This window comes from Saimiri boliviensis, chromosome 16 (assembly GCF_048565385.1).
Source record: "Saimiri boliviensis isolate mSaiBol1 chromosome 16, mSaiBol1.pri, whole genome shotgun sequence".
Lineage (NCBI taxonomy): Eukaryota > Metazoa > Chordata > Mammalia > Primates > Cebidae > Saimiri > Saimiri boliviensis.
In genome coordinates, this window is record NC_133464.1 from 6578675 (window position 1) to 6597453 (window position 18779).

The 18779-nt window shown below is 38.4% G+C and overlaps 1 protein-coding gene and 1 long non-coding RNA gene across 3 annotated transcripts in view; both read left to right on the forward strand.

Moving 5' to 3' along the window:
• LOC141581587 (uncharacterized) overlaps positions 1 to 17550 on the forward strand; it is a 271498-nt gene extending 253948 nt beyond the window's left edge. The window contains exon 2 of the long non-coding RNA XR_012514285.1: positions 17479 to 17550. This is a non-coding gene — a long non-coding RNA (uncharacterized LOC141581587). The remainder of the gene's footprint in view (positions 1 to 17478) is intronic.
• NALF1 (NALCN channel auxiliary factor 1) overlaps positions 1 to 18779 on the forward strand; it is a 668969-nt gene that overhangs the window by 507409 nt on the left and 142781 nt on the right. The window lies entirely within an intron of this gene.

The window sequence follows — 18779 nt, forward strand, 5'->3', positions numbered from 1 at the left end:
TAGGTAGAGGCAAATGAGGCCAAGGACATCTACGTTGTCTTTCCAGCTGCCCGTTGTGATGGCACCCATTTGAATTAAAACAGCACATTATCATTTACCAGGAAGGGGGAAAAATGAGTGTGCCTTACTTGAGGTTAAAAGAAGTACAATCTATTATATTTCTAAATGGCTACAGATTTTGAAACAGCCATGAAAAAGTCACAAACATGCCTCACAATTGGGATTTTCAAATTACTTTTAAAGTGGTGGAAAATTAAAAGAAAATGTTCAATTTTAGATGAAAGAACGGAAAAGGTCATTTCTCTGTGGGATTTAACAGGAAGTCTTCTACGTGCTTTCTCTGGCACCTGTGAAGACTGGTGAAGATTAGTTATAGCTTCAACACACTTGATCAGTTTTATTTGCAGTACAGATAAAGTGAGGGATTCGGGAGTTGCTGTTTTAATGACAGTGCTCAGTAGAAGTTGTCAAGTACCACTTAATCCAAAGGCCTGAGGAATCCAATGTTCTCATAGAGCCAAGGCCACTAATTTAAACTTCCAGTAGATTTAAGATGAGACCATGGAAATCGCTGCCTAGTTGCTTCTTACTCTCCCTTCCTTTAGCAGAAGACTTCGTCTAGAGCTTATGTGCAAGCACGTTGATGCTGAGTGTGAGGCAGATGTGGAAGGAACAGCATTCTTTTTCCAAACCCATCCTTCAGACTTCATTCTGACCGTGGTAGCTGAGGAGATTACAAAAACTTCAGAAGTCTGTAGATATCCTCGTCTTTGATGGCAACTCTCATAATCTCAAAGCCAAAACCACAGAAAACACCACCACCAATAATAAGCAGTAACATGAGCCTCTATCCCAAATTCTTCCTGAGATTGAGAATATTGCTTTTCATTTCACCCAGCAAGACAAAGTACCATCAAGTTGATAGGCTCAACAAGAACTTAAAGCAATCCTACACTTTGTTCCTCAGTCACATGTTTAGAAACCTCACTGCTTTTCCCCCAAGATACAAGACTAATTGCTTCCAATTTGTGTGAAAAGCCATTTAACAAGTTTTAAAAAATATACCTAGCTTTAATTGTAAATAGAGACTCCATTTCTAGTAAGAAAAAACTTTGCAAATTCTAAATACAATTCCCGTCTCCTGCCACAGCTTTCACTTTGCAACGCTGAAAAAAAATAACCTTACTGCTGGTGAACTCCTAAAGGCTCTCTCTCATTAAGAAGGTGACAGAACCTTCTGAAAGAATGTGCACATCAAAGAAGATGTGAAGGAACTTTCTAGAAAGCCAGAGCTTGTTGGGCAGAGAGCTTGGAAAGGAGGGGGATGGAGAAGGCTTAGAATACAAAAAAGAGGGTTGAGCTGAGAGCTGGGCTTCCGCCTTGATCCTTTGGGCAGGATATTCTCAACTAAAAGAGCAAATCAGATGATCAGATTCACTAATGAAGCATTTTTTTATAATACTCCTATTCTGGGGTTCCTCGTTTAGGAAGAACCCCCCAGGTTAAGATGGTGTCCCTCTATGCAAATCTTAGACTATTCCTACCATACTTAATAATGGTTTGTCCAAGTGTCTGCATTGCTTGAATTTGATCTGCCATCACGGCAATTGCAATATCATGAGAATATTTAATTTATGTTAGTTTCCTTTAAAATGTATGTTTCTAAATTTTCTGAGACTTTTTTTTTTTTGCTTCTAAACATAACTTCATGAATGAAACAGTGGCATGAATGAACATAATACATTCCCTTTATTTAAGGGAAACTGGAAGGAAAATAAATATACAAAAATAAAGATACATCCTTTTCTCTGAATTATTCATCAGTGAGAAATTCTGAAACTTGCAAATCAGAGTCAGTCTGTGAATAGCAAGGAAAATACCACCCATGTCAATGAACAGAAATGATCCCATCTACAAATTGAAAACATTCTCTATCCCCTCAGGTAAAAGGAGAGAGTAACAGCTGATTGCTTTCACTTTGACTTTCATAATAGCTCAAATATATGAGTATATGGTGTGCTTTTTCCAGATCCAGCCAATTCTCATTATTTGCTGATTTTGTAGGTGTGAATTCACCTACTCACTAAAATTTACTTGTACCTTTCCCCCACATCAGTAGTCACGGAACTCCTAGTCATTCACGGACATGCCCAGAACAGTGAAAAATCTGAGTCCCTCCACAGGTCTGTCTCCAACTGAGGTCACACAGAGCCATGCTCTCCCTGCTGGTTGGCTCCAGCTCTCGTGTTGTAAGCCTGTGTCCTTTTCGAAGCCTGTGAGTGCTGTGTTTTTCTCCTTTCTTGTGCTTTGTGTTGGTGACTCTATAGTTTAAATGATTCCCAAGGGGAGTGCTGAAGCACTGTCTGGTGTTCCTAAGCCCAAGAATTCTGCTTGCAGAGTGTGTGTTAGAGAAGCTTCATTCAAGCATGGAATCAGTGCTGTTAGCCATGAGTTCAATGTTAATGAATCAACATTATATATTGAATTAGTCATCTTTAATCAGAAACAGGCATAAAACAAAGATGTAGGCTGGGCGCAGTGGCTCACGCCTATAATCCCAGCACTTTGGGAGGCCAAGGCAGGTGGATCACTTGAGTTCAGGAGATTGAGACCAGCCTGACCAACATGGCGAAACCCCGTCTCTACTAAAAATACAAAAATTAGCCAAGCATGGTGGCGTGTGCCTGTAATCAGTTACTCGGGAGGCTGAGGCAGGAGAATCACTTGAATTCATGAGGCAGAGGTTGCAGTGAGCTGAGATTACGCCATTGCACTCTAGCCTAGGCCACAGAGTGAAACTCTGTCTCAAAAAAAAAAAAAAAAGGGTGGGGGGATGTACTGATGTGTTGATGGAGATGTGAACAGAGGTTCGAGGGACCTTACCGATGTAATTATCTAGGAGAATGGCTCCATATCCACTAGTAGGTGTTACAGTGACTTTTTAGAGCATAACTACCATGAGGAAGAGGCAGCTGCATTCCTAAATTTACTTTTTAATTTAAATTGTTTATCAGAAATAGAATCTCATTCATATTTTATTATTTTAAAATCATTTTTGAAATCAGATTGAAATTCAGTTTGAGCAGTTGTTTCTGTAGAAATATGTTGGCCCCACAGCTGCTCCTGTGTCAGTGAGTAGAGACTGGGTCTGTATTCCACTTACCCAGGGCTGCCTCCAGCACTGGAAGGGGCTTTGCTCCAGCTGTAGTTCTCTCAATCATCACAGTAAGTGAAAAGGAAATCCTCTGGTTGTATTTTTTTACTTCTGCTCTTTTTACAGAATTTATTTTTTCTCACTGTTTAAACAGTGTTGATGTAATTCCCTTCCATGCTTAATTTCTCTATTTGTATGCCACATGGCACACCGCTGAATGTGTTTCTGCCCCTTCTGCAAGCTTGGTGATTTGAGCAGGGTGAGAAGGGTCATGCCAAAGTTGTTATGGAACTCATAAATGAATGTTTTTGAAAGTGGGGTTTTTATTGCTACTTTAATAAATTCTATGCATTCAAAAGCTAATTGTTTTGTATACAAAATGGGTTTGTTTGCAAAGACCTAATTTCAGAAACTAAGCCTTAATGTTCTTATCCAGGAATTGTTCTTTTATTAAAATGTAATTTAAATTTACCGGCAATTATTATTATTATTATTTTAATTTTACCTTAGGTGCATACTATATCTGGCATTTCTCCCCACGTTATCCCTCCTCACCCTTCACACCCACTGCCGTCTCTCCCCTATACCCCCAACTGCCTCCAGTGTGTGATGCTCCTCTCCCTGAGTCCACGTGTTCTCATTGTTCAACACTCACCTATGAGTGAGAACATGCGGTGTTTGGCTTTCTGTTCCTGTGTCAGTTTGCTGAAAATTATGGTTTCCGGATTCATCCAAGTCCCTACAAAGGACACGAACTCATCATTTTTTATGGCTGCATAATATTCCATGGTGTATATGTATCACATTTTTTTTTTGTCCAGCCTATCATTGATGGGCATTTGGGTTGATTTCAGGTCTTTGCTATTGTATGGAAGGGTGCAATGAACACACATGTGCATGTGTCTTTATAGTAGAACGATTTATAGTTCTTTGGATATATGCCCAGTAATGGGATTGCTGGGTCAAATGGAATTTCTATTTCTAGATCCTTGAGAAATTACCACACTATCTTCCACAATGGTTGAACTAATTTACACTCCCACCAACTGTTCATATGTGTTCCTATTTCTCCACATCCTCTCCAGCATCTGTTGTCTCCAGATTTCTTAATAATCACCATTCTAACTAGCATGAGGTGTTATCTCAATGTGGTTTTGATTTGCATTTCTCTAATGACCAGTGATGATGAACATTTTTTCATATGTTTGTTGGCCTCATATATGTCTTCTTTTGAAAAGTGTCTGTTCATATCCTTTGCCCACTTTTGAATGGGGTCGTTTGCTTTTTTCTTGTATATCTGTTTTAGTTCTTTGTAGATTCTGGTTATTAGCCCTTTGTCAGATGAGTGGATTGCAAAAATTTTTTCCCATTCTGTTGGTTGCTGGTTTACTCTAATGATGGTTTCTTTTGCTGTCCAGAAACTCTAAATTTTAATTATATCCCATTTGTCTATCTTGGCTTTTATTGCCGTTGCTTTTGGTGTTTTGGTCATGAAGTACTTGCCTATGCCTATGTCCTGGATGGTTTTGCCTACATTTTCTTCTAGTGTTTTTACGGTGTTAGGTTTTATGTTTAAATCTTTAATCCATCTGGAGTTAATTTTAGTGTAAGGTGACAGGTAGAGGTCCAGTTTCTGCTTTCTGCACATTGCTAACCAGTTTTCCCAACAACATTTATTAAACACAGAATCCTTTCCCCATTGCTTGTTTTTGTCAGGTTTGTCAAAGATCAGATGCTTGTAGATGTGTGGTGTCGCTTCTGGGGCCTCTGCTCTATTCCATTGGTCTAAGTTTCTATTTTGGTACCAGTACCATGCTGTTTTGATTACTGTAGCCTTGTAGTGTAGTCTGAAGTCTGGCAGTGTGATGACTCCAGCTTTGTTCTTTTGCTTAGAATTGTCTTGGCTATGCAGGCTCTCTTGTGATTCCATGTGAAGTTTGAAGTGTTTTTTTTCCAGTTCTGTGAAGAAGGTCATTGGTAGTTTGATGGGAATAGCCTTGACTCTGTAGATTACTTTGGGCAGTATGGCCATTTTCACGATATTCATTCTTCCTAACCATTAGCATGGAATGTTTTTCCATCTGTTTGTGTCCTTTCTTATTTCATTGAGTGGTTTGTAATTCTCCTTAAAGAGGTCCTTTACATCCTTTTTTAGTTGCATTTCTAGGTATTTTATTCTCTTTGTAGCAGTTGTGAATGGGAGTTCGCTCTTGATTTGGCTCTCTGTTTGTCTGTTATTGGTATATAGGAATGCTTGTGATTTCTGCACATTGATTTTACTTTGCTGAAGTTGCTTATCAATTTGAGAAGATTTTGGGCTGAGACAATGGGGTCTTCTAGATATACAATCATGCCATCTGCCAATAGAGACAGTTTGACTTCCTCCTTTCCTAATTTAATACCCTTTATTTCTTTTTCTTGCCTGATTTCTCTGGCTAGAATTTCCAATAGTGTATTGAATACGAGTGGTGAGAGAAGGCATTCTTGTCTAGTGCCTTATTTCAAAGGGAATTCTTCCAGCTCTTGCCCGTTCAGTATGATATTGGCTGTAGGTTTGTCATATATAGCTTTTATCATTTTATGATATGTTCTGTCAGTACCTAGTTTATTGAGAGTTTTTAGCATGAAGAGGTGTTGAATTTTGTCAAAGGCCTTCTCTGCATCTATTGAAATAATCATGTGGTTTCTGTCTTTGATCCCATTTATGTGGTGAATTAAGTTTATGGATTTGCGCATGTTGAACCAGCCTTGCATCCCCGGATGAAGCCAACTTGATCGTGATGGATAAACTTCTTGATGTGCTGCTGCAATCTATTTGCCAGTATTTTATTGAAGATTTTAATGTCAAAGTTCATCATGGATATTGGCCTGAAGTTTTCTTTTTCAGTTGTGTCTCTGCCTGGTTTTGGTATCAGGATGATGTTGGTCTCATAAAATGAGTTAGGGAGGATTCCCTTCTTTTGTATTGTTTGATACAGTTTCAGAAGGAATGGAACCAACTCCACTTTGTACGTCTGGTAGAATTCAGCTGTGAACCCATCTGGACCTGGACCATTTTTGGCTGGTAGACTATTGATTGCTGCCTCTACTTCAGCCCTTGTTATTGGTCTATTCAGAGTTTCAGCTTCCTCCTAATTTAGTCTTGGTAGAGTACAAGTAATTGTACAAGTGTCTAGTAATTTATCCATTTCTTCCTGGTTTACTGGTTTATGTGCATAGGGTTGTTTGTAGTAATCTCTGATGGTAGTTTGTATTTCTATGGGATCAGTGGTGATATCCTGATTATCATTTTTTATTGCATCTATTTGATTCTTCTCCTTTTTCTTTTTTATTAATCTGGCTAGTGGTATGTCTATTTTGTTGATCTTTTCAAAAAACTAGTTCCTGGATTTATTGGTTTTCTTGAAGGGTTTTTTTGTGTGTTTCTATCTCTTTCAGTTCTGCTCTGATCTTGTCTATTTCTTGTCTCCTGCTAGCTTTTGAGTTTTTTTTTTTTTTTATCTTCCTCCTCTAGCTCTTTCAATTTTGATGATAGGATGTCAATTTTAGATCTTTCCTTGTTTCTCATGTGGGCATTTATTGCTATAAATATCCCTCTAGACACTGCTTTAAAGGTGTCCCAGAGATTCTAGTAAGTTGTGTCTTCATTCTGATTGGTTTCAAAGAACAACTTTATTTCTGTCTTCATTTCATTGTTTATCCAGTCGACACTCAGAAGCAAGTTGTTCAGTTTCCAAGTGGTTGTGTGGTTTTGAGTGTGTTTCTTAATCCTGAGTTCTAGTCTGATTGTGCCATGGTCTGGTAGACTGTTTGTTATGATTTCCATTCTTTTGCATTGCTGAGGAGTGATTTGCTTCCAATGATGTGATCAATTTTAGAGTAAGTGCAATGTGATGCTGAGAAAAATGGATATTCTGTGGATTTGGAGTGGAGCATTCTGTAGATGTCTATTAGGTCCACTTGTTCCAGCTCTGTATTCAAGTGCTGGATGTCCTTGTTAATTTTCTGTCTCGTTGATCTGTCTAATACTGACAGTGGAGTGCTGAAGTCTCCCACTATTGTTGTGTGGGAGTCTAAATCTCATTTTAGGTCATGAAGAACTTGCTTTATGTATCTGGGTGCTCCTGTGTTGGGGGCATATGTACTTAGGATAGTTAGCTCTTCTTGTTGGATTGATCCTTTTACCATTATGTAGTGTCCTTCTTTGTCTCTTTTGATCTTTGTTGGTTTGAAGTCCATTTTATCAGAGATTAGGATTGCAACCCCTGCTTTTTTTGTTGTTGTTGTTGTTCTCCATTTGCTTGGTAAATCTTCTTCCATCCCTTTATTTTGAGTCTATGTGTGTCTTTGTATGTGAGATGGGTTTCCTGAATACAGCACACCACTGGGTCTTGACTTTTTATCCAGTTTGCCAGCCTGTGTCTTTTAATTGGGGCATATAGGCCATTTACATTTAATGTTACTGTTGTTATGTGTGAATTTGATCCTGCCATTTTGTTACTGGCCGGTTTTGTTTCCCATTAGTTGACTCATTTTCTTCATTGCATTTTTGGTCTTTGCCAACTGGTTTGCTTTTGCAGTGTCTGCTACTTGTTCCTTTCCATGCTTAGTGTTTCTTTCAGGAGCTCTTGTAGGGCAGGTCTGGTGGTGATAAAATCTCTCAGTAATTGCTTGTCCGTAAAGCATTCTATTTCTCCTTCACTTATGAAGCTTAGTTTGACTGGATATGAGATTCTGGGTTGAAAGTTATTTTCTTTAAGGATGTTGAATATTGGCCCCCACTCTCTTCTGGCTTGTAGGGTTTCTGCAGAGAGATCCACTGTGAGTCTGATTGGCTTCCTCTGTGGGTGATCTGACCTTTCTCTCTGGCTGCCCTTAGCATTTTTTCCTTCATTTCAACCTGATGAATCTGACGATTATGTGCCTTGGGATTGCTCTTCTTGAGGAATATATTTGTGGAGTTCTCTGTATTTCTTGAATATGAATGTTGAACTGCCTTGCTAGGCTTGGGAAGTTCTCCTGGATAATATCCTGGAGCATGTTTTCCAGCTTGCATTCATTTTCCCCATCATATTTGGGTACAGAAATCAAGCATAAATAGGTCTTTTCACATAATCCCATATTTCTTGGAGGCTTTGTTCATTTCTTTTCACTCTTTTTTCTCTTGTCTTGCCTTCTCTTTTTATTTCATTGAGTTGATCTTCATTCTCTGATATCCTTTCTTCTGCTTGATTGATTCAGCTGGTAAAACTTGTGTTTGCTTCGTGTAGTTCTCGTGCTGTGCTTTTCAACTACATCAAGTCATTTGTGTTCTCCAAGCTGGTTATTCTCATTAGCATTTCGTCTAACCTTTTTTCAAGGTTTTTGGTTTCTTTGCATTGAGTTAGAATGTGTTCTTTAGCTCAGAAAAGTTTGTTATTATCCACCTTCTGAAGCCTGTTTCTGTCAATTCATTACACTCCTTCTCAGTCATGTTGTGTTCCCATGTTGTTAAGGAGTTGTGATCCCTTAAAGGAGAAGAGGTATTCTGGTATTTGATGGTTTCATCTCTTTTTTGCTGTTTCCCCCCCCCCCCCCATCTTTGTGGATTTACCTGGCTGTGGTCTCAGGGAGCTTCTTGATGAGGTTGCTTGTCTGCCCATCCAGGGGCTACTGGGTCTCTAGGGAGTCCTTCAGTTTACTAGGGAAGCTTCCTGTGTCTTTTTTGTTTACACTGAGGGTTTAGGCCCACCTCTTCCACTGACCTGGTGGCGCTGCCGAGTGGTAAAGAATGCAGTCCCATTGCGAGGTAGGCTTCCTGCGTTTTTTGTTAAAGCAGGTAGCCCAGTCCCACCCCTCTAATGGTGGGTTGTGCCCTTCCTCCAGTGGGCTGGATCATTCAGGGTTCAGCTCAGACTGCGGCGCTGACTGGGCAACTGGCTAGAGTCAGAGCTTCAGCCCTCTGGGGTTTGTTGTGGAGGGCAGGGATCTACCAGCTGCACCCAGCCATTTCCCCCTTTCAGCTTCCTCTCTCTTCAGTCACGGGGTAGGGGCCCACCCAGCTGCTCCCTCTTACAGCTCCCTCTCTCTCTGGGTGAGGGGAAGGGGGCAGTAGCTCGGTCTGCAGGCTCTCCTGCCCACCTTTTGGGCTTATGCATCTGTTTAGGTCTGTGCGCCAATCCAGGACACCATCCTGGATTATTATTCAACTCCACACTTGTAATTTCCAGCGCTTGACTGGCAAAGATCTCCTGTTCTGTGTATTGCTATTGGGGGAAGCACTGTATCTGGACAGGAGTGCCAGAGGGGGAGCCTCCAACTGGCTTGTCAGATGTACTTTCTTGGTGAAGCAGCAGCCCTCCCCGCCTCGGTCTGCCCTGTGTGGGCTTTGCTCACCCTTGGACCAGACCTGTTGAACCAAACCCATTGAAATGCACCTGGTATCTCGGTTGGAGCTAGGAGAGCTCCGGATTTCTACGTCTCTCTTGCTAGGTGCTATGCACCAGAATTGTGTCTATTTGGCCATCTTGAAAAGTATGGCAGTTATTTTTGAAGAAAATATTTTATGAATACTTATATTTTCAAAAATAGACAATACACATAGGTTGCTAAATGAATTTTGCTCTTGGTTTTTCACTGAGTATTTTTATGTCCTTTGAAATATGTGCTCTTCAGGGCCTAAGAATTAATATTTTAGGATATATAAAATTGTAATGTCTTATTAAAACATTTACAAACATTTTGATTCTCTTTTCTAAATGTCGGATCCCTTTTGAGTCTTTAAAAATATGCATAATATTTTTCTCTATTTGAAAGGAAATTCTATTATGGAAAAATTGCTTTATATTCTAATGAATGATTATCTAAATCCTATTCTTATTTCATGATGAAGTATAGAGGAAACAGACTAGAATGACTGTCAGGAGAACAAAATTCTAATACTGACTCAGCTACTAGTTAACCACATAAACACCTACATCCCATTCGGTCGGTGCAAAAGAAATTGCATTTTTTGCCATAGCTTGTATGGCAAAAACTGCAATTACTTTTGCATCAACCTAATACTTAATTTTTGTGGCCTCTGTTTCCTCACTTGTGAAACACAGTGGTGAGACTGGGTTTCCTCTGTGGTTCTTGTCCTCTGAGGAAGTATAGGATCCTAAGAACATGGCTAATGTTATAGTGCTGTGAGAACATTGCCTTTATTTCTTAAAACATTTCTATTATTTATTAACAAAGTGTTCCTCAGTCTTCACAAGCCATTGACCGATTACACTATAGTCTTCGAAATATTACATTACTGAATATTACCAAAAAAAGTTGTTTGAAATTTCTCTAAATGCTACAAAATGTTTATTAAAATAGTCATTTTCTTTCAATATTACAAAGCTAAAGTTTCCAAATATGTATTTACTATTGTTCTATAAACAATTTTAGAAAAGGTGAATATTTAAAATTATTATTACTAGAATTTTCTTACCTTCTTTTACCATCCTAATCTATATTCGCTGCAATTATTACCTATTTTATATATGTTCTGGGCCATCTTGCATTCCTGTAATTCATGAAACAGGTTATAGTCAACTATTTAAAGGAGTCATTCATAAGTAGGGAAAAGATCAATGCAGACATAGAGAAAGGCTATGGCACAGGAAGATAAGATAATAGAAACACTTCCATGTGTTGGGAAGAATTTTGTTAGCATAAATCTTCATTTTTATTCTCGTTTGAGCATTCTGTGGTGTTCCTCATGACAGGGTTTGAATTTAGACTGATCGCACTTGAAATGGAAAGATACAGTTCAGCTGTTTGTACACAAATATGAAACAATTATTGCTGGAAGCACATTTATTCCAGTATCCCTCTGTCACTATGGTGACACAGCCCTGCGGCTTGCAAAAACGCATAGGACTAGAGTTTGTGAAAACGACCTTATGTGGTAATTCTGTATTTGAGACATGAGTTTCAGAAAAGGGTAAAACCCCAAAATATCTGGTGTCTCTTATGTTTACTAATATTGGGTTATAAATATAAGCTACTCTAATAGGTACCTTGATATATTTTTCACTGAAATTGAGAACCACATGAGATTAGTTTGGTTCAGAGTGTTATTCCCCACAATTTCATTGATTTCATAGTAAGATCAGGTATATAGATAGAAATTTAAATACTCAGTTATATTGATATTTATGAGTATTGAATATTAGATATCATGGAGAGAGTGTTTTCATATATTTCTCAATATCTTTTCTTTTTTAATGTCAAGTAGACATCGTTTTAAATTCCTCATCCTCAAAACTGGAATAAACACATCAGCTGCTCTCACTTCTGGGGGCAGCAACCCGCCTCAATTTGTACCACAAGTCAGACTGTGGTTTTAACAAAGGCCACAGCCTTGAAGTGCCTCATGTAGCTATTCAATGCAGCCTTCTCTAGGAGGCCTGAGCCTTGGTCCACTCTGGGCAGGGAGATCTAAATGATTTTCCCTGAGTAATCCCTCCTCGAGTTCTCTAGAGCCAAAGGAGACTCTGAAGTGAAAATCAAGTGTTTCATTCCCAAACCTCACTTCTCCAAATCTCATGACCTGAAATGAAAGCAGGAAGCACAGAAATCGTCTAAAGTTTTAAAAGGTAAAGTTAGGCAGTAAATTCTGTAAGGGCAATTTATTTCTCTTGAAAAGTAAATTAAAGAGTCAAGCCAGGTATTCCCAGGAGCGAAGCTACCAGACAGGGAAACTGAGGCTTGTTGGAAAACACTCTGTCAGAACATGTGGTCCCTGGATAGTTGAGATCAGATTGCCATTACTTAGGTAGAGTGCTCCTTTCACACCATTTGTTATTAAATTGCTATATAAATTTCTAGAAAAAGGTTTCTGACTTTCTTACATTGAGATTTTAATCGTTTATATTAAATCAAACTTTACTGCTCATTATGTCTTCGTTCTTAAACTGTGCTCTTCTAAATTCCAGAAGACATATTTTCAGTTCCTAACAAATTTTATGTTTAAAACAATGTGTTAAGAAATATAGTTATTTATATTTGTGGTACACTTTTGTTCTTGAATGTTGCGTATGTCATGATTTGGATAACTCATTGAGATAACTCTTCCTCATGATAAAATCTCAGATGTTACAGTGTCACGCTGATGAAACACTGTGTACCTCTAATTTAAAACCTAGTTACAATGTTTTTGGTAGACATATTGGTTTAACGTTTTTTCTGAAACCCTTTTTGATTTGCACTGGAGTCGTGATGGGTCAAGATTCTGCACAATGGGTAAATTTTTGATAGTGTTGGCCACCACTCTGTGGCTGAGCCTGGAAAGGTTGAATGCTGTCGCCCTGTTTCCTGCTGTGACCCCAGTGGCTTAGACTGTGGATTGCAAGGTTATTTCTCTGTTTCTTCCTTTAAAAAACAAGATTAAAAAATTGTCTTGCCAGGACGTGGATAAAAGGATTGATGGAGACATTATACTGTTCATTTAGAAATCCATTCTGTTTCTTCAAAAGACTGTATGTCAATAGAAGAGAGGAGAGCAGAGAAACCAAAGGTTGTGTCGAGGCCATTTCTTAAAGTGTCCTTATTTAACAGAAGGAAACGCTTTATGGGAGGACTTCTGATATTGGTGGCACTTTGCGATAAATTAGAAATTATTAAAAAAATAATTTGAACAAAGTACAAGAAAAGTTTGTTTTAAACACCTATACTACACCAGTCACAGGAGATGTGAATGTGGTCAGTCTGGAAAGGAAAATTACAGAATATTATAGTGAGAGCCAAACAAAAGTGTGTGTGTGTGTGTGTGTGTGTGTTATAGGAGATGAGAAGTTGGATGAAGTAAAATGGTGTTTAGGAAAAAGAAAAACAGTCAGGTACTATGGCTCACAGCTGTAATTCCAGCACTTTGGGAGGTCAAGGTGGCCAGATCTATTGAGCTCAGGAGCTCGAGATCAGCCTGGGCACTGGGCGACATAGTGGGACCCATCTTTTTAAAAATTAATCTGGCATGGTGGCACACTCTTGTAGGCCCAGCTTCTCGGGAGACAGAGGTGGGAGGTCCACCTGAGCCTTGGAGGTTGAGGCTGTGGTGAGTCCTGATCACGTCACTGAATTCCAGCCTAGATGACACAGTGAGTTCCTGTCTTTTTTTTTTTTTTTTTAAAAAAAAAAAAGGAAAATGGAAAACATTTTCTTTTAAGCTGAGACCTGAAGGATGACTAGCATTTCCATGGAGGGAGTCCACTCTATAAAGGTGGATGGCAAGGACAGAGGCTTACACAGTCACCAGGATACCTTTAATATCTGATGGCTGTTCAGGCTCATTACCAAAAACAGAAAAGCAAACCATTAGCCATTTGAATGCTGATATTGCAACCACAAATAGCCAAAGAGAAGAAAAATGGAAATGATCACTCAGTAAGATGCACTTGAGGTCCAGTAGCTCAAGTTAGTAAAAAGTTTTAAAAGTATTGCTATCATGTTCATCAACCTGAAATTATTCACAAGCCAGATAAATTACCGTATCTGGGACACACAGTGACATTTGATTAAGTAGTAATTATACCAAAAGCCTGATAATAGAAAAGAATGTATTAAAATAATGTGAATGACAGTCTATTAGAATATTACCCATAATAGAATGGTTCGGCCACAGGGACCTCATTCATATGGAATTGGTTTCATAAAATGATGTCTCTTAAAATGAATGTAGTTCGACAGAGCTTCAAGATGGAAGAATGCAGCACCCAACACCTTCCCTCTTCTAAGTCAGCAGGCCAAGCCCCATCTGAGTGAGGACAAGACGCCAGGCTAGCTATAGCCAGTGGATTAAGCAAGGCACCAGGCTCCCCTCTCTGTAGGTCTTGGTGGCTGCTGGTATGTAGAGACAGGTAAAAGCTGTAATTCTCCTTGCCTGATAGCATAGTTGCAGGCAAGAAGTAGCACAACTTTTTAAAATGAGCAACTGGACATAAAGAGAATCATAACACCTATAAATACAATAAAAGTATCGGTTCTCTTTTCTGACCTTTGTTGATGATAAAAACCTTCAATGTGTGATTTTGGGGGCAGGTGTTCTTGGGACAGGATCTGGCTGGCTTGGCTGGGTCATGTGAGGAAATCCTCTAATTAAGGTTACCTTCAGGACCAAGTGGAGACACTATCCCTGGGCCCCATGATGAAGAGCACACATTCATTCTATGCTTGCTGGTTTCTTCTATTCTGTCCCTGCAGAGTCTAAAGCCCACTTGAAGTATTCTGTAGACAATTCACAAACCTTCAACACTCATTTTAATAGGAAAAGTAATACAACACCCATTATGTTCCTCAATCCTTTCAGTGTGGTCTTCCACAAGGAGCCTGATGCCAGATCTAGAATAATCTACTGGCTATGAATAGGACAGTTTCTTAACCCAGTCTCAGTTTTCATTGCTATAAAATGGGGAAATGGAGAATTCTTCTAAGAATTAATTAAAACGGGCTGGTCGCAGTGGCTCATGCCTGTAATCTGATCACTTTGGGAGGCCAAGGCAGGTGGATCACAAGGTCAAGATATCGAGACCATCCTGGCCAACATGGTGAAACCCTGTCTCTACTAAAAATATGAAAATTAGCTGGGCATGGTGGCACGTGCCTGTAGTCCCAGCTGCTCAGGAGGCTGAGGCAGGAGAATTGCTTGAAGCCAGGAGGTGGAGGTTCCAGTGAGCCTAGATGGTGCCACTGCACTCCAGCCTGGCAATAGAGCAAGACTGTCCAAAAAGAAAAAATCAATTTAAATGATGCCTATACATCACTTATACAATCTTCAAGTAGAAAAGGTTAATCATTAATAAAGATGGTAATTTACATGGCATTGCTGTAATGCCTGTGATTGGCCAAATTGTCATGCACCAGGAATGTCTGAGAAGCTCTGTTCAGACCAGCTGTGCTTCAACACTCTCATTAATTGGAAGGAGAATGGAAGAAAGCATAAGCAGGTCTCATCTTTATTACACTTGCTTCAGGTGCACTAAGATGTGACTGATGCTAATTTTTCCAAATGTTATGTTATATAGGTGGGACTCAAATCCCAGCCTCTTGATTCCTGCTTCCTAGCATTTCTGCCTTCAAAATTGTTTTCACTACCACAGATTGTTTAAAACAATTGCTTAAAATTTTGTATATTTTCTTCTTTGGATGACTTGAGTCTAGTGAAATGATTTGATGAAAAATATGAATATATATATATATATATATATATATATATATATATATATACTCCTATTCATATATATTTGATATTCGAGATAGGGTTTCTGTCTCATTGCCCAGGCTGGAGTGCAGTGACGTGTTCTCACTTCGCTACAACCTCCACCTACCAGGCTCAAGCAATCCTTCTGCCTCAGCCACCCCAGGAGCTGGGATTATAGGCACATGCCACCATGTCCAGCCAATTTTTGTATTTTTAGTAGAGATGAAGTTTCGCCATGTTGGCCAGGCTGGTTTTGAACTCCTCACCTCAAGTGATCTACCTGCCTCAGCCTCCCAATGTGCTGAGATTACAGGTGTGAGCCACTGCACTCAGCCAGATTATATTCTTAAAAAGATAAGTGATTGTATAATAAAACGTTGGAAGTCAAGGAAAAAATCAAGTCTTCCATTTGTTTTTCCTCAGCTCTGAAACATACGAATTTTGGACAAGCATTACATTCCATGAATTATTTTTCTTTAGTCAGAAAAGGGTTATAATATGTCTCATAAGATTGTCTTGAGTGTTAATTTTAAAATAGATGTGAAAGAACTTGGAACAAATAAATACTTGGAAAAGTGAGCTCATCATCGTGCATTCTGATTTCAGGCCATTGTACAATTTTATATTGTTCATATTATTTTAATTTTATTTTTTATGCATATGATATTGGATTATGCCATTTTGTCTTATAATATGCACACTATGCTTCTGAAAAATACAGTAAATGGTTGTGTCCTAAAAAAATATTTAGAACATGGAAAATAAATCATGTGTTAACTGAGTACTTCCATATTTTTAGAGAAGCCACTGATGATTTCAAGATAGCACTTGATTGAACAGGCTGTTTTTGGCAGGATGGAGTGGATTGCAATAGTCATCTTTACAATTGATTCAATTTCTTCAGCAAATCAAATTTATGGCAATAGACATAAATCATTTCAGATGGCTAGAGTGAACAAAGTGACTCATCCAGGTTTTGTTAATATTGTGGTGCAGAAATGATCTACATGGCATTTAATAATATACCTTGAGTTATTAGACAGTGGGTACTTTGGCATAACTGTCACATATCAATAAATTTAAGTTCAGCTCTTCTGCAATGAATTATAATTTCTTTAGAAATAATATAAACTATCGAAAAGTTAAAAATAGTTCAGGAAAGTTTGGCCACTGTTTCTTGAGATTACATGTTGATCTGCTATGCACACACACATGAACACAAACACAACTCACATGCAATATTCTATGAATCAATGCATGGTGAAGAAATAGAATGCTTGAATTCATCCACAGTTACTCCTCTATGCAATGATATTCTCTAGTAGATGAATACTTTCTTGGAATTTAAAGATTTTCTTCTAGAATTTTGCCTCTGAATGTGCACAAGTACCCTAGATACTGTTTTGAACAGATTTTCTTCCCCCTACGCCCAGAAATGTAGTACTTTAATCTGCTTAACAGAAAGTTAAGTACAAGGTCGAGTATCTTAAGAGAGACCTCAGAAATGCAAATTTGAAGTTGTCTCTGGTGAATTTGGGTAAGCATATTAAATCTAGAGGAAAGAAAAGATTAGAATAAGTTTTAAAAGGATTTTCATCGATAATAACCAAAGTATTTTAAAACGATAGGCCTTTGAAGTACATCTTTGATTAGAAGTATGAGATACCATGATTCAGAAAAACAATAGGGAGTACTGGAAAACACTGTCAGTGTGCTAGGACAATAATGAAAATTAAAATTCTCTAAAGCTGCTATATTTCCTACTGGTGAAAAAATTTCTAGAGAAAATAATTTTTGTTTTCGTTTGTCTGTTGCCTAGGCTGGAATGCAATGGCACAATCATAACTCACTGTAACCTCAAATTCTTAGACGCAAGGAATCCCCCTGCCTCAACCTCCTGAATACCTGGGACTGCAGGCACATGTCACCATGCCTGGCTAATTTTTCAATTTTTCATAGAGATAGGGTCTTGCTATGTTGCCCAGGCTGGTCACCTCCTGGGGTCAGGCGATCCTCCTGCCTCCGCCTTTCAGAAGTCCTGTTTTCCTAGAGAAAACAAAGGCTTACATATTTTAACAGTCTCTTGGATAAGTTAAAATTTAAAACCAAAAATTAGGCAAAAAAAAAAAAAAAAAAAAAAAAAAAAAAAAAAAAAAAAAAAAAAAAAAAAAAAAAAGGATAAACACAAGTCCAGAGACAAGCACAAAACAATGAAATGTTTTCATAATTTAGTTGTTGTACATTCCTTTTTTTTTTGAGAAATATTTATTGCAGGTCAGCTGTAATACAGGTGCTAGAGTCGGCTGTGGGCTGTGAAAACAGGCAGGCTTTCATTTCATCCCTCACATTCTGATTAGGGGGTAACTGAGTAGGAGTCATTGGAAGAACTTTAAGCAGAAGTCGATCAGATTTGTGTTTTAAAAAGAGCTGTATGAGAAGAAAATGGAGAAAAAAAATTGGAGGTGGCAACATCAGAAACAAACCCAGATCAAATAACCATTTCTTGAGTCTCCAAAAATAAGCAACCGTTATATAAGACTGAAACTGTGCAGTGCTGTTGAGTTTTCTCAATAATTTTTAAATGGTGATTTGAAGATGAAAGCCTAAAATGAAGCAAGATTGGTGAAGTGTCTTAAAATTTGAGTGGGGCTTTTAGAGCTATTCAGCAGACACTGAGGAATTATGCAACAGTATTCTTTAATGAAATTATTTTAATGCTAATCAGACGTTCTATAGTACAGGAGAATTTGCGATTTTGTGAGGATAGAGACTTGGATCCTGCTGCTGGAAGTCTGGAAGGTCATAGTCCAGTAGTGGTCTCTTAGCAGGTCCTTGCTTGTCAATACTCCACTGCTCTAGCAATAAAGTCGGAAAACATCATCATGAAAAGATAAGTGCCAAGTGTTTTTATTTTTGTGGGCAAAGTAGTCATTTTCCTTTTTCCATCGATATTAAACGTCCTAATGATGGGCCTTTACATTTGAAAAGTAGAGTTTCCAAGATAAATTAGTGAGTTGAAGAGAACAGACTGGCTAAAAGAACAGAACAGAAGCAATTCTATTTTTCTGAACATCGAGACAAAAATATGAGGACATGGCAAGGGATTGATGTTGAGTATCAATCATTTCTCTGTAGTTTGTGCAATTTTCACTGCTAGAAGAACATCTCGATCTCCGCTGGAGACATTAAATGTGCTTTGTGAGTTGAAGAAAAAGCTAAGCTTAGCAAGTTGGTTCCAGGTGTTTAAACACTGATTTCAGGAATAATTAGTGAGATGACTTTCTGAGGATTAAGATATTTGCCATTTTTTTTTTCTATGAAAAAGCAGCCCATTTCATTTTCAGACCTCTGCGTGGTAAAAAGTTGCACTCAACTGAACTGAACTTAGCTTTCCACCAATTTCCATGGGTTATTCCT